Source organism: Mus caroli, chromosome 17 (assembly GCF_900094665.2).
Source record: "Mus caroli chromosome 17, CAROLI_EIJ_v1.1, whole genome shotgun sequence".
Classification (NCBI taxonomy): Eukaryota; Metazoa; Chordata; class Mammalia; order Rodentia; family Muridae; genus Mus; species Mus caroli.
The window spans coordinates 10,477,706-10,489,104 of NC_034586.1; the positions used below are offsets into that span (position 1 = coordinate 10,477,706).

The 11,399-nt window shown below is 44.1% G+C and overlaps 1 protein-coding gene across 1 annotated transcript in view; it reads right to left on the reverse strand.

Annotated features, from left to right (window-relative positions):
* Nucleotides 1-1,989: 1,989 nt before the first annotated feature.
* Wdr27 (WD repeat domain 27) overlaps nucleotides 1,990-11,399 on the reverse strand; it is a 130,144-nt gene continuing 120,734 nt past the window's right edge. The window contains exon 26 of the mRNA XM_021186482.2: nucleotides 1,990-2,006. The gene's annotated coding sequence lies outside the window, so the exon portion shown is untranslated. The remainder of the gene's footprint in view (nucleotides 2,007-11,399) is intronic.

Consider the following 11,399-nt stretch of genomic DNA (forward strand, 5'->3'; position numbering starts at 1 on the left):
ATTTGGTTTTGCTCTAAGGTTAAATACAGTAGCTTATGTGCCCCAAACACTTGGCTAAGTTGAAAATATAAGGCAAGTATGTTTAAGTTTTTCCTCATAGAATAGAATAAATGCTATTGATAGGAATCTAAAAAAAAATTATATTACTATAGAACAGAATAAACCACCTGTTTGAGTTAGTAATGACTCCAAATAATAAAGACTTCTGATACAACCTATCAGAGCCAGGCACAGCAACAAGCATGTTGTAACTGGTCGAGTTCCTGGTCCAGAAGTTTCTCCCTAAAAGTGTAGGAAAGAACTTGGTATAGTCCTCATAGTGTTCAGAACACATAGAGGCAGAGAGAAGCTGAGAGGTTGATTAGAGATTGCACCACAGGTCAGAACCAGTTAAATCCTCAGGGACACAGCTCCAAGTCACTGATACAGATGTGGCATGGCCAGTACTGTGACTTGGTCAACAAATCCACAAATATTTGAATAAACACATGAATCAGAGTTTTAAACAAAACTTTAACAGATCCAATCTGTGGATCACCCCTTCCCTTCCCAAGATTCTGATAGACATGGATGGGGCCTGCAGAGAAAGCCGCTTTGTGTTATTTTTCTCATCAACTCAAAACATTCAAGTGCCAGCTTAAGGGGGCAAACGTAAAGAGCATAATCGTTACTCTAAACGCGGCCCTTTGTGCAGAAATGGCCTCTTCCCTTATCCTTGTGCAGTTTCAGGGGCTTGGAAGGCTGTAGGACAGCCAGGAGCTCCTGAGGCTGCTGATGCTAGCAGCCAGAGGCCAGAGCCCAGCGCCCGCTGAGTTACTTCTGGAAAAATCTGGTCTCTGGATGCATTTTCCATGTGGGGAGCAGAGCCTCTCTCTTCCAGTGGAGCAGCCAGACTTCTCCCCTAGCGGCCTTAAATATTTAACAAAGTGGAAAATATTTTGCTTCCTTGGACTATGCAAACTGCAGAAAATGGAAGACTGTCTTTGTTTGGACTGTGCATTCATTTTTCCACATCTGGGAATCTCTTAAATGCGCATGGACTGAAATGGTTTCAGATTCGCAACTGAACCCTGCGAAACTAGAAATGTATATGCGTTAACCTTGTAAGTAGAGTCTCTTCATGTTTTTGTAATACTTTAAGTAGCATCTCTTTCTTCGTCTTCTGGAAATAGCATCCATTTCTTTGCAGTAGAAGAAGAAAGCATTTAAATCAATGATTATCCTAACTGAGAAATAGAAGGGCTGGAGAGTTAGGAGGCTAAGACAAGAGGTAGCTGCCATGATTAAATTAATGTTTATCCCTGCTGAGAAATAGAAGGACAGAAGACTCAGGGAGCTAAAGTAAGGGGTAGCTTCCTCTTGAAGTTCTTGGGTGCAGCCGGAGCACACTCTGAATATTTGATCATAGCCCACACCAAAGCCAAACCTTACCAGCCACGCCCTCTGAGCACAGTCCTTTCAACTGTTAGCCACGCCCTCTGAGCTCTGACGTTTCAACTGTTTTTTCAAAAAAAAATTTTTTTAAACATGTTTAAAGATTCTTAATAAAATGTTGGGTTACATGATCCTGAAGAGTGACCTATTAAAAATTTAGGATTGAAATGGGATTCACAACACTCTAAATATCTTTCCAACCAATACAAGTCAGCAGAACCTGCTACAACTGCCCTGAAAGACTTCATTTTCGTGTTTTAGAATTTATTTTAATTTTCCTTTTAGCTACTAAAAGTGTCACTTATTTTCCCAGGACCTTCTTACACACCAGGTGAGCCTAGCTGACATGGAAGAATGCAGTGATATATTCAGATGCCAGAAAGGAATAAGACAGGCTATATTAATTCAGGCGTTGAGTTACTTTTCCTGGGACTAGTCTTCTTTGAGAAGGGCACTAATTTTTCAAAATCTCTGATTTGAGAAATGGTTCTCCCCAAGTGCTTTGCCAGATGAAGTGCTTGCTCTCGGCAGCAGAGCTGGGACAGATGAAGAGAGTCGTAAGAAGAGGAACGCTACAAAATACAATTTTTCAAGACACAAGCGTCAGATGTAGAGTTTATTTTCTCAAAATGCTGTCTGGTAAGAGTATTTATACTCAGGTCTGCATAACCAGCAGAATCAAAACTAATCATTTCTTCACGACAGCTCGGCAGATAACTCTGGGGACAATACAGCCCGAAAGCTGAGAGCCTTGCCCTGAATCAGCCAACTCAACCAGTCTCCCACACTTACTAATGCTATTAGTGCCTTTGGCCTCTGCAAGAAGCTGGGATTTCATTCAGGCTGCTAGGCAGTCCTTATAATTCTATTAACAGATGGAAAATGGGCCTTCAATAATTTGCTGCTGAGTAAGATTCAGAGATTTTTACATTTTTGTTCTTTAAATTACCTTAATTTTGAAAGCTAAAGTGTAATACACATATCAAATAAAATTCTTAATTATAATCCTTTAAAACTACACCCTTAAGCCAATCATGATGGCTCAATCTTGTAATCGTAGCACTGGAGAGGTTGAGGCACAAAGATCACTCCAAATTCAAGACCCTCATGGACCATAGAGTGGCATTCTCTATCAAACCACTCATTTAGCCATACATCAATCAATCAATTAATCAATCAATCAAAGTCCAGTATAAAGTGGAATTCATGACTCAGAATGTGTGATTGTTATCTAGAGCCAGGAGTTTTTCACAAAGAAAGCCCATGCCCTGTCTCTTTGGCAGCAATCTCTCTGTCTCTGTCTCTTCTGGACATTTCCTACAAATAGCATGAGGCTACATGTGGGTTTTGTGTGTGGTATCTGGCTTCTTTCATAACCTCATTGAGAATCTTCAAAGTCGTGGTTTTCCTGTATTCTTTTCAATTTTTATTATGCTTAAAATACAAATAAAATATAATCTTTAAGTGCCTAGTTTCAGTGATTTAAGTGTATTTGTATTGTGTAGCTATTCCCATTATATATCAGGTTCTCTACCTAACCATGAACTCTGTTCCTCTTCATCCCTGCACCCTCCTTGCAACTTTTTTAGTGTGATGAATCTGCTATGGGACATTGCATAGGGGAGCCTCTAAATGCTAGCAAACTTCAGAGAATAGGCTGAAATCACATTAGTCCCCTCTTTGTTCATATATTTACCATTATGGGCACAGTTTACTGAATATCAATTTTCTCTGAAACTTTAATGAAAACCTAGTCACATCTTATAGGTTGTCCTTGCTGAGGAGAAACATGGGTATGCTTGCTGCTAACCATGTGGGCAGATGAAAAGAGAAGCAGTGAAGCCCTGCCCTGCCCTGCCCTGCTCAGGCCTGAGCAGCTCCCCATCTTTCAAGAAATCGTGTGCCGGGATAAGTCATTTCTAGCTCATGCCTCCTGCAGCTCCTCTTCCTTTTCAATATTGTATTGAATGGTAAAAGGCCAACTCGCCAAGCTGCAGCAGACTTCATATTACCCTCTCCAGTTCTGTGTTTTATTGAGGACTTTGGCTTTTGATGATCTGTAGTTTCCAATCCCAGAGTATTTAAATGTGATATATTTAAAAGAATAATCATGCCGTATCCCGGTTTGTGAAACATTTTCCTGCCATAATCTATTTTTAAAAGAGAGAGACATATTGCCTTCCTGCAGGGCACTGGCATCTCAAGTGACTTTTCCGGAGCTTGAAACCCCAGGAGGAAAACCCGGGACCACTAACCACCGTCCTGTCCCCAGCCGCCGCGGTGCTTTAGGAGTGTAATATAAACACACCTCCAAACATTAACGTGCTGATCTTAATGACTACTTAATCTCTACAGGCTGCAGAGAACTTTCACTGTTTCCCAGTGACACAGGAGGAAGGTCAGATTTAAGTAAATCAAGTCTAGTTACCAGTTGTTTTAAAAGACATATATTAGAACCCGAGGATCTCTAGATCTATTCACTTAGCTCTTTTCAACATAGTATGTCTATAGAAACTGGGCTAGGTTTGTTTGTTTTAAGTATTAATTTACAAATCGTTTCTGGAAAGTAAAATAAAAATGTGGGTGGGACCCAGACTTCTCCCTTACTACCACGGAAGTTTCTGCAGGAGGCCTTTGAGCCCCTCTAGACAGGAAGTACTGGCTAAGCTCCACTCACTTTCAAAACCACACTCTGGTCTCTGGTTATTTAACACACAGCCCTTTCCACAGCTCTTCCTGAGATCCAGGTCCTCCCTATGTTCACCAATACCAAGGTGGCATCTTGGCGCGGCACGTGGGATAGGCAAGAACAGTGGCCAAGGGAGAAGGAGGCATGAAAGGGAGGAACGCAGATGTGTCCACGCATCTGCTACTTCACAAATGCCAGGCCAGGATGAATGGCTATTGGCATGCAAATGATGACATCGACTTGGTGGTGTCCTCATGGAACACTCAACTGAGGAGAGGAATAACTTTCTCCCTTAACCTGTCCATCAGAGGCAGTTATTTCTGGAACCCCTGTTTTTATGGACAAATTCCACCCTCTCTGCCACATGGCACACACCCTTCCACAATAAGTCTTGAGTGAAAGTTCCTGTCTGGAATACCCTTGACCTGGTCCTGGGCCCTAAGGGATAAATGCCTAAAAAAGCAACACTTTAAATACGTGTAAGACTATGAAATGTTCACCAACACCACACAAAAGGAAGATGTGGAATTAACCAGCCTCATGCCCTCTGAATTTATGATTTCTTGAGTTTTAGTATTAAGTGTCTGGCAGATACACATGCATGTGGAATCCACATTCTTAAAGTCACAGGGGCTTTGAGTCACTGGAACAACAGAGGTCTCAAGGATAATAAGCATGCCAGGGCATCCTGACCCCCATGTAGCAGTGGCAGAGTCATGCGCAAGGTGCAGGTCATGGCTCCCTGACCCTCTATCCTGCTCCTCTCAAAGAGAGAGGGGTCATCTTATTCCTGTATTGCTTGCCCCCTCCTTCAGCTGGGCAGTGCTGCTTCTGAAGCTTGGCAAGCTACAATGGCTTATGACGTGGACATCCTACTTCTGACTCAGTGTTGATCTGGAAGAGCATGGAACCCAACAGTGAGTGCTCATAGCCACCACATATTTTCCTAGACACATGGTCTCCTAACACATGCTGTGGGTACCTGCACATGTGTATGTATATATGTGTGTGTAAACTCACCATGTTCTAGGGTCTCTTGCCATGTGTATTCTCACATATGTGTGTGAAAACAGAGAGTGGCGTCAGGGTCAGGAGGAGGCAAGCCATCACTGAGCCCAAGCAGCAGGAAGCTGAAGAGAGTGGAGGCTCCATAGGCTGTGAGAAGGATTTAGGCTATATCTGAAGCTACCACTCTGCAAGTCTCAGTGGAGTCAGCAATGGCTTTCATACCCGGTTCCTTTAGTCAAGATTTCTCTATCCATTTTTAGCCAGGTGACCAGGTCAAGCAGGCCTATACTTGCTGTTGGTGATCAGGAGAAGAGAGTCTCCTCACCACGCATCCATGTAAATTCAGAAGCAACTGTCATCAACTGGTGGCCAATACAACATTATCAGTGCAACGAGAAAAAGTCAAAGGTGCACCCGGCATTTTTCCATGCCACCACCTACCGAAGCTTTCAGAATACTGCCTTGGGTCTCCTTTAAAAACAAACAAAGAAAAATATTCCAGGCATAATCCACTTCTCCCATCTCCCAAAAGGGATCTGAGTGAGATCCTACGGTAAATGGTGTGTAGACATGTACGTATACACACACACACACACACACACACACACACACACACCTTAGGTACAGAAGCACCTCTGTCAAAAGCGTGGAGAGTGATCTGAATCCCAAGGAAGGAATTGCTAAAATCTGTAGAGAAGAGGCTGACAAGGGGACAGGAAGAGCAGGCGGGACTGTGAGTGGCACTGTGTTTAGGAAATACTTTGTCCCCTTTGTTACCAACTCTAATAAACTCACAGGTTGCAGCTCTGAATCACTAACACATTATTTTACCATCATCTGTAGTGCATACAGAGTTGTGGAAGTAAACTGATTTATAAGGCATGCTTTTTGATTTTACACCTCAGATTATGATGATAAAAACACTGTCATTGCCAAGAATGTTTGTTTGGAATGGAGTAGGTGCTGCCTGAAGAGGGCACGTCTCCCCATCATACGCAAAGTGTCCTGTGTACAGTTTCTGAGGAGGAAGCCAAATATTGGCTATCAGGAAACACAAAATGAAAAATTAACAAATCAACGGCAGTGTTACCGTTGGCCAAGTCTTTAGCAGGAACTTGAACATGCCTCCGGAGCAGTGCTGTGTTCTCACAGGCTTGAGAATGTGATGATCAGAGACCACAGACATGGCCAGCATTGAGCACGGCTTAATATAATGCAGAATGGCTCACTGGGATGACAGCAACATGTGCATGGTTCTGTTACCAGCCCTGACTGCTGCTGATGCGTCTGCTCTCACCATCACTCCTGCTCTCTGAGGGGAGATTCCAGTCTCAGGAAGCTCTGGCTACTTGTACTGCTTCTTGGTGAGTGCAGAGAGGCTTCTTGAAGCCCCACATTTGGCGTCTTCCAGTGTGTGTGGCCTGTAGAATGGTTAGAAGCTCAGGGACAGCACAGTGCTCCTGTGACCTCAGGTGCTCACATGAGCATCTGAATTTGGGATGTCCACCATAAGGTGATGTCAGAGCTGGTACAAATGGTTGAATGCCAAAGGGGCGGTAACATAGGAGACTGTGCCCTCCCCTCCCCCACCACCAGCCTTAAGCAGGCTGGCTCAAACCTTGTTTGCCACAGTTGCTCACCTAGGGTGGAGTCTTCGGACCTAGGTAAAGTCTTTTGTCTGCCACATCTGCAGCTTCCTGTGAGAAGCTACCTGCTGAGCAGCTGAGCTTGTTTTCCTGACAGATCCTGACAAAGGGACCAAGAGATCCTGGTATAGTGGGGGATGTTTCCTCCTCCCCTTTATAAGCTCAGACTCATACATAAACATTGGGCCTAGATCAGAGAACTTTGTCTTGGCTCTTTATTTCTCTTGCTGCCTTTCCCATTCAACCCCAACTCTCAGGAACCCAGTAACCTGTGGCCACTGGTGGCTACAGGAGATAAGTGCATGTTAAGAGGATGTATAATGTAACCACATTATGTATGTTTTTTATTCTAATACCAAGTAGCAAACTTTAAAAAACAAACGTACTTTTGCACCTACCTAATCAACTAAAGCAAAAGGTCCACCCATTTCTTTCAGCCTTTGACAGGAGTCAACAATATCTGTCTGTCTTAGTTAGGGTTCTTATTGCTGTGAAACACCATGATCATAAGCAACTAGGGGAGAAGGGACTTTGTTTTGTTTCCACTTCTACTTCATGCTACATCATTGGATGAAGCCAGGACAAGAATCTGGAGGCAGTAGCTGATGCAGAGGACATGGAGTGCTGCTCTCTGGACTGACACTCCTGGTTTACTCAGTTTCATGCCAGCAGCCAGGACTACCAGCCCAGGTGTGGTGCTGCCCATAGTGATCTGAACCCTCCATCAATCATCGATCAAGGACATACACCACAGGCCAAGCTGGTGGGGGCATTTTCTCAATTGAGGTTTCTCCTTCCCAAGTGACTCCAATGCATCTGCAGCAGCAAATCAAACAAAACTTACATGTGATGAAGGCGAGGACTTTAAAAATAAAGGTATATGCATAATAGTAGCAGTAATAGATTCCTTAAGACTTTTTCCAGAGATGTTATTTTACTCTCCTTCTGTATTTATCCCTCTGTGAGTGCCCCCTCTTTCCATTTCAAACTTCCCATATCCCACCTTGACCAGCAACCCAAGCCCCGAGCACATGTGGGACACCATTTTTAACCCACACCTTTCCTCCTCCTCCTCCTCCTCCTCCACTATTACCACCACCACTATCACCTCGATCCTTCTGCAATGATCCCTGAGCCTTAGTGTGGGAGATACTTTGTACATGTATCCATTGTGACTGGTCCTACCACTCAACATTTTTGATTGGTTGTGGTTTCCTATATTGTCTCTGTTACAAAGAAGAGTTTCCTTGAAGAGGAGTAAGGACTACATTTATTGGTGGGTATAAGGAATAAGATTTAGAAGGTAGTGAGAGATTAGTAAAATGAAAGCCATAGGTTCTCCAAGAGCCATGAATTCAATAGCCCTGGTAGCTTCCAGTACAAGGCATAGTTTTTCTCTTGTTGAGCAGGTCTTCTGTTGGTCACTGACAAGATGTGCATGCCTACTTCACCCTTAGGGTCATCATGCCATGCTGGTCACTGTCGTGGTTCATAATCATCATAGCTGGGTCAGACTGTAGGTTGCCTCCCTCCTTTGGAAGCTTGCATTACCCTCTTCCCCCGAGAATCATTAGACCTGGTCCTCAGGGAAGAGGCTTTCAGGTCAGTTCTATATTAGGGACTTCTAAGTCCTCTGTCTGAACTATACGCTGTCTTATCTTCAACACCTGGCACAACCAAGGCCAATAGCAATGACCTGTAATGTTTTGGGAATATTAGACAACCCCACCCAATGCCTGGTGCTGGGTTTTGTTAGATGGCGTTTGGATCTTGGAGAGAGTATTGTCAACTGCGGTGGGAAATGTTCCTTTAGAATATTGACTTACATGTACTGCAGAACCATGGTAATAAAAAAAAATATGGAATTGGCACAAAAATAATCACATAGATCAATGAAACATAATCAAACACCCAAATGTGAGGTGTTTAGTATTTGACAAAGGTGCCAGAAACAAGCTGGATAAAAGAAAGTATTTTCAGCAACTAGTGTTGGGAAAACTGGGGAAGAGGAGACCAATTGGTTTTCCAATACCATATGGTCAGTCCTGAAAACAAGCATACAAATAACACTATACAGACCAAGTACCTACGCATTTAGGTGTGCGTGCGTGCGTGCGTGCGTATTACTAAACAATAGAAAGAGGCCATGAATTTGAAGAAGAAAGGATTGAGTATATGGGAGAGTTTGGAGGGACAGGGTGTGGGAAAATGGTGTAATTGTGTTATAATCTCAAAAAAGAAAATTAAAGAAAGGAAAAATATTTTAAGCTAAAAATGACATTTTCTTTTTAGTTTTTATTCCTGCAGATATATAAACTAGCCAGCTTCACTGCTCACTTTATCCTGAAGTAGAGTTCCTCAGGATATGGAGGGAGACGCAACATGTCTCTCATAACTAATATTTTTCTGGCAAAATATGAAGAAGATAAGGCTGACCTTAGTTCTTAGTGTGTCCTGATGACTGAGGCAGAGACGCCTCTGTGAGCTTCCCACACCACCCTCCTCACACAAACTGGAGCCTCCCAGTGTCTCAGGCCTCCTGTTTGGTCTCCCAGCTGTGACTGTGGAAGCATGGTCACACCATTCTCCTGAGAATCTGAACAGGCAAGTGCTGTAGTGGGGTCAGGGGATTGAATCATCCCCCTTGCCTCCAACATCCATGCTCACAGAGTCACACTGAGGAGCCCACACTGCCATTTCTGTCACAAGAATAAGGCCATTTCTCTGGTGACTGGATCTCCCCTGGCAGGTGGGAGCAACACACCCTCACTCAAGGGCTGCCTGACAGTGACCCTCTGAAATACAACAGGACTTCATTGATGCTACACACAGCTGAGAGAAGGTCCTAGGGAAGATACTGGAGGCAGGTTGCGTCCAGCTGCAGTTCAGTGATGAGGGCTTGCTGCCTGGAGCAGCAGAGCACTGGTGTGACTCTAGCAAAGATCTGAATGGCAGATTCAGTCCAAGAAATGATAGGCTGACATCCTCGAGAGGAGCCTCATTTCAGGGCATTTATTAACTTAAAATCCCACTGAACATCTTCAAAAGTGTCTTTTGAGTGCACACCACGTGGAATGGGCAGCACAGTGGGGCTCCTTGGGAGTGGCCATCTTTCTGCCAGGTACACCCACCTCCTACTCCTCAGACCCCCACAAGCACATATAACACACAGACCCATGAACAAAGGCATCCACCATGCACAAATACTCATACACAATCACACACACTTATACACAAGTGTGTGCTCATACACATTCACATACACACATGCACACAGGCATTCACCTCCTATATGTATATGCACATATACACATGCATCCGACCACATGCATGCACACACGCACACACCTTCTGGTATTCTTCTGCAGAGATTATGCAATAGGGCAGATGTGTTCCAGGCTTTCTCTCTTGCATATTAGTTGTCATTTCCCAGCTGTATTACACATGAATGGGCACATACTCAGGTCCTAGGTCGGCTCCAGGCAGGATAACTACGTCCTCTTTTCCTCTGGGTTTTCCCCTGTGTATCCTAGTGCTAGCCAGTTAGTTTCACATCCCTGTGACAGGAAATCTGGGGAAATCAACTCAGAAGAGGGTAGGTTAATTTGGCTGTTTTCAGGTTTTAGGACAGGGTCCACCGACTCCATTGTTTGGGGCCTGAGGTAAGGCAGACATCATGCTAGGAAGTATGTGTTGGAGCAAAGAGATCCACCTCAGAATGGGCAGCAAAAGAGAAGAGACACAGGAGAAGGAGAGGGTGAGGAAAGGGGAGATGGAAACAGACAAGGAAAGGGGTCAGAAGAGAGAGTGTGCCCTAATGTCAATATTGCTTTAAAATTCACATCCCTGATGACCTACTTCCTTCCAACAGCCTGTTAGACCAGAATTAATCCACCGAGGAGGTCAGAGCCCTAGTGATACAATCATTCCCTCAAAGGCCCCACCTCTGAGTACTGCTGCCCTTGATACCAAGCCTTTAACACATGAACATATGGCAGATACTTACAGTCCAAACCAGAACCCTCCTCCCTCCCTCTTCCAATCTTGCTCTGCTGACCTCGTTCATCCAATAGTAAGTGAGTTACCTCTTACCACCTCCATATATGATAGCTGTATGTATCCAATGTCCTCCCTGGGTTCTTCCTCTACCATACTGTTCCATGTGGTCCTCATATATGCCACAGTTTCTTTGGCCAAATCTCACTCTCTCCTTGTATGCTGCCTGACTCTCTGAAGCATGCCATTCCATGTACTTCTGACCCAGGTGCCCTGATGCCAACCTATATACCCACTGTAAGTGTTGTTTATAATATCCCCTGCTGTTCACCATGTGCAGTGTCCTTCAGGGAAGATGCCTGCATCCCACCTCATACTTAACGGCCATCCTGGAACTCCTCATCTTTGGTGCCTAGGGATATCTTAGGAGATGATTTAAGATTTTCAGTGACTCTGGTTCAGTGTTAGTCCCTTATGAAATATGGTGTCCTCATAGGATCCATACTTAAATACAACTTTCAAAGACATCTGTGATGGTTTGTATATCCTTGGACCAGGGAGTGGCACCATCTGAAGGTGTGGCCCAGCTAAATTAGATCCAGGCATGGTGGTACACACCTTTAATC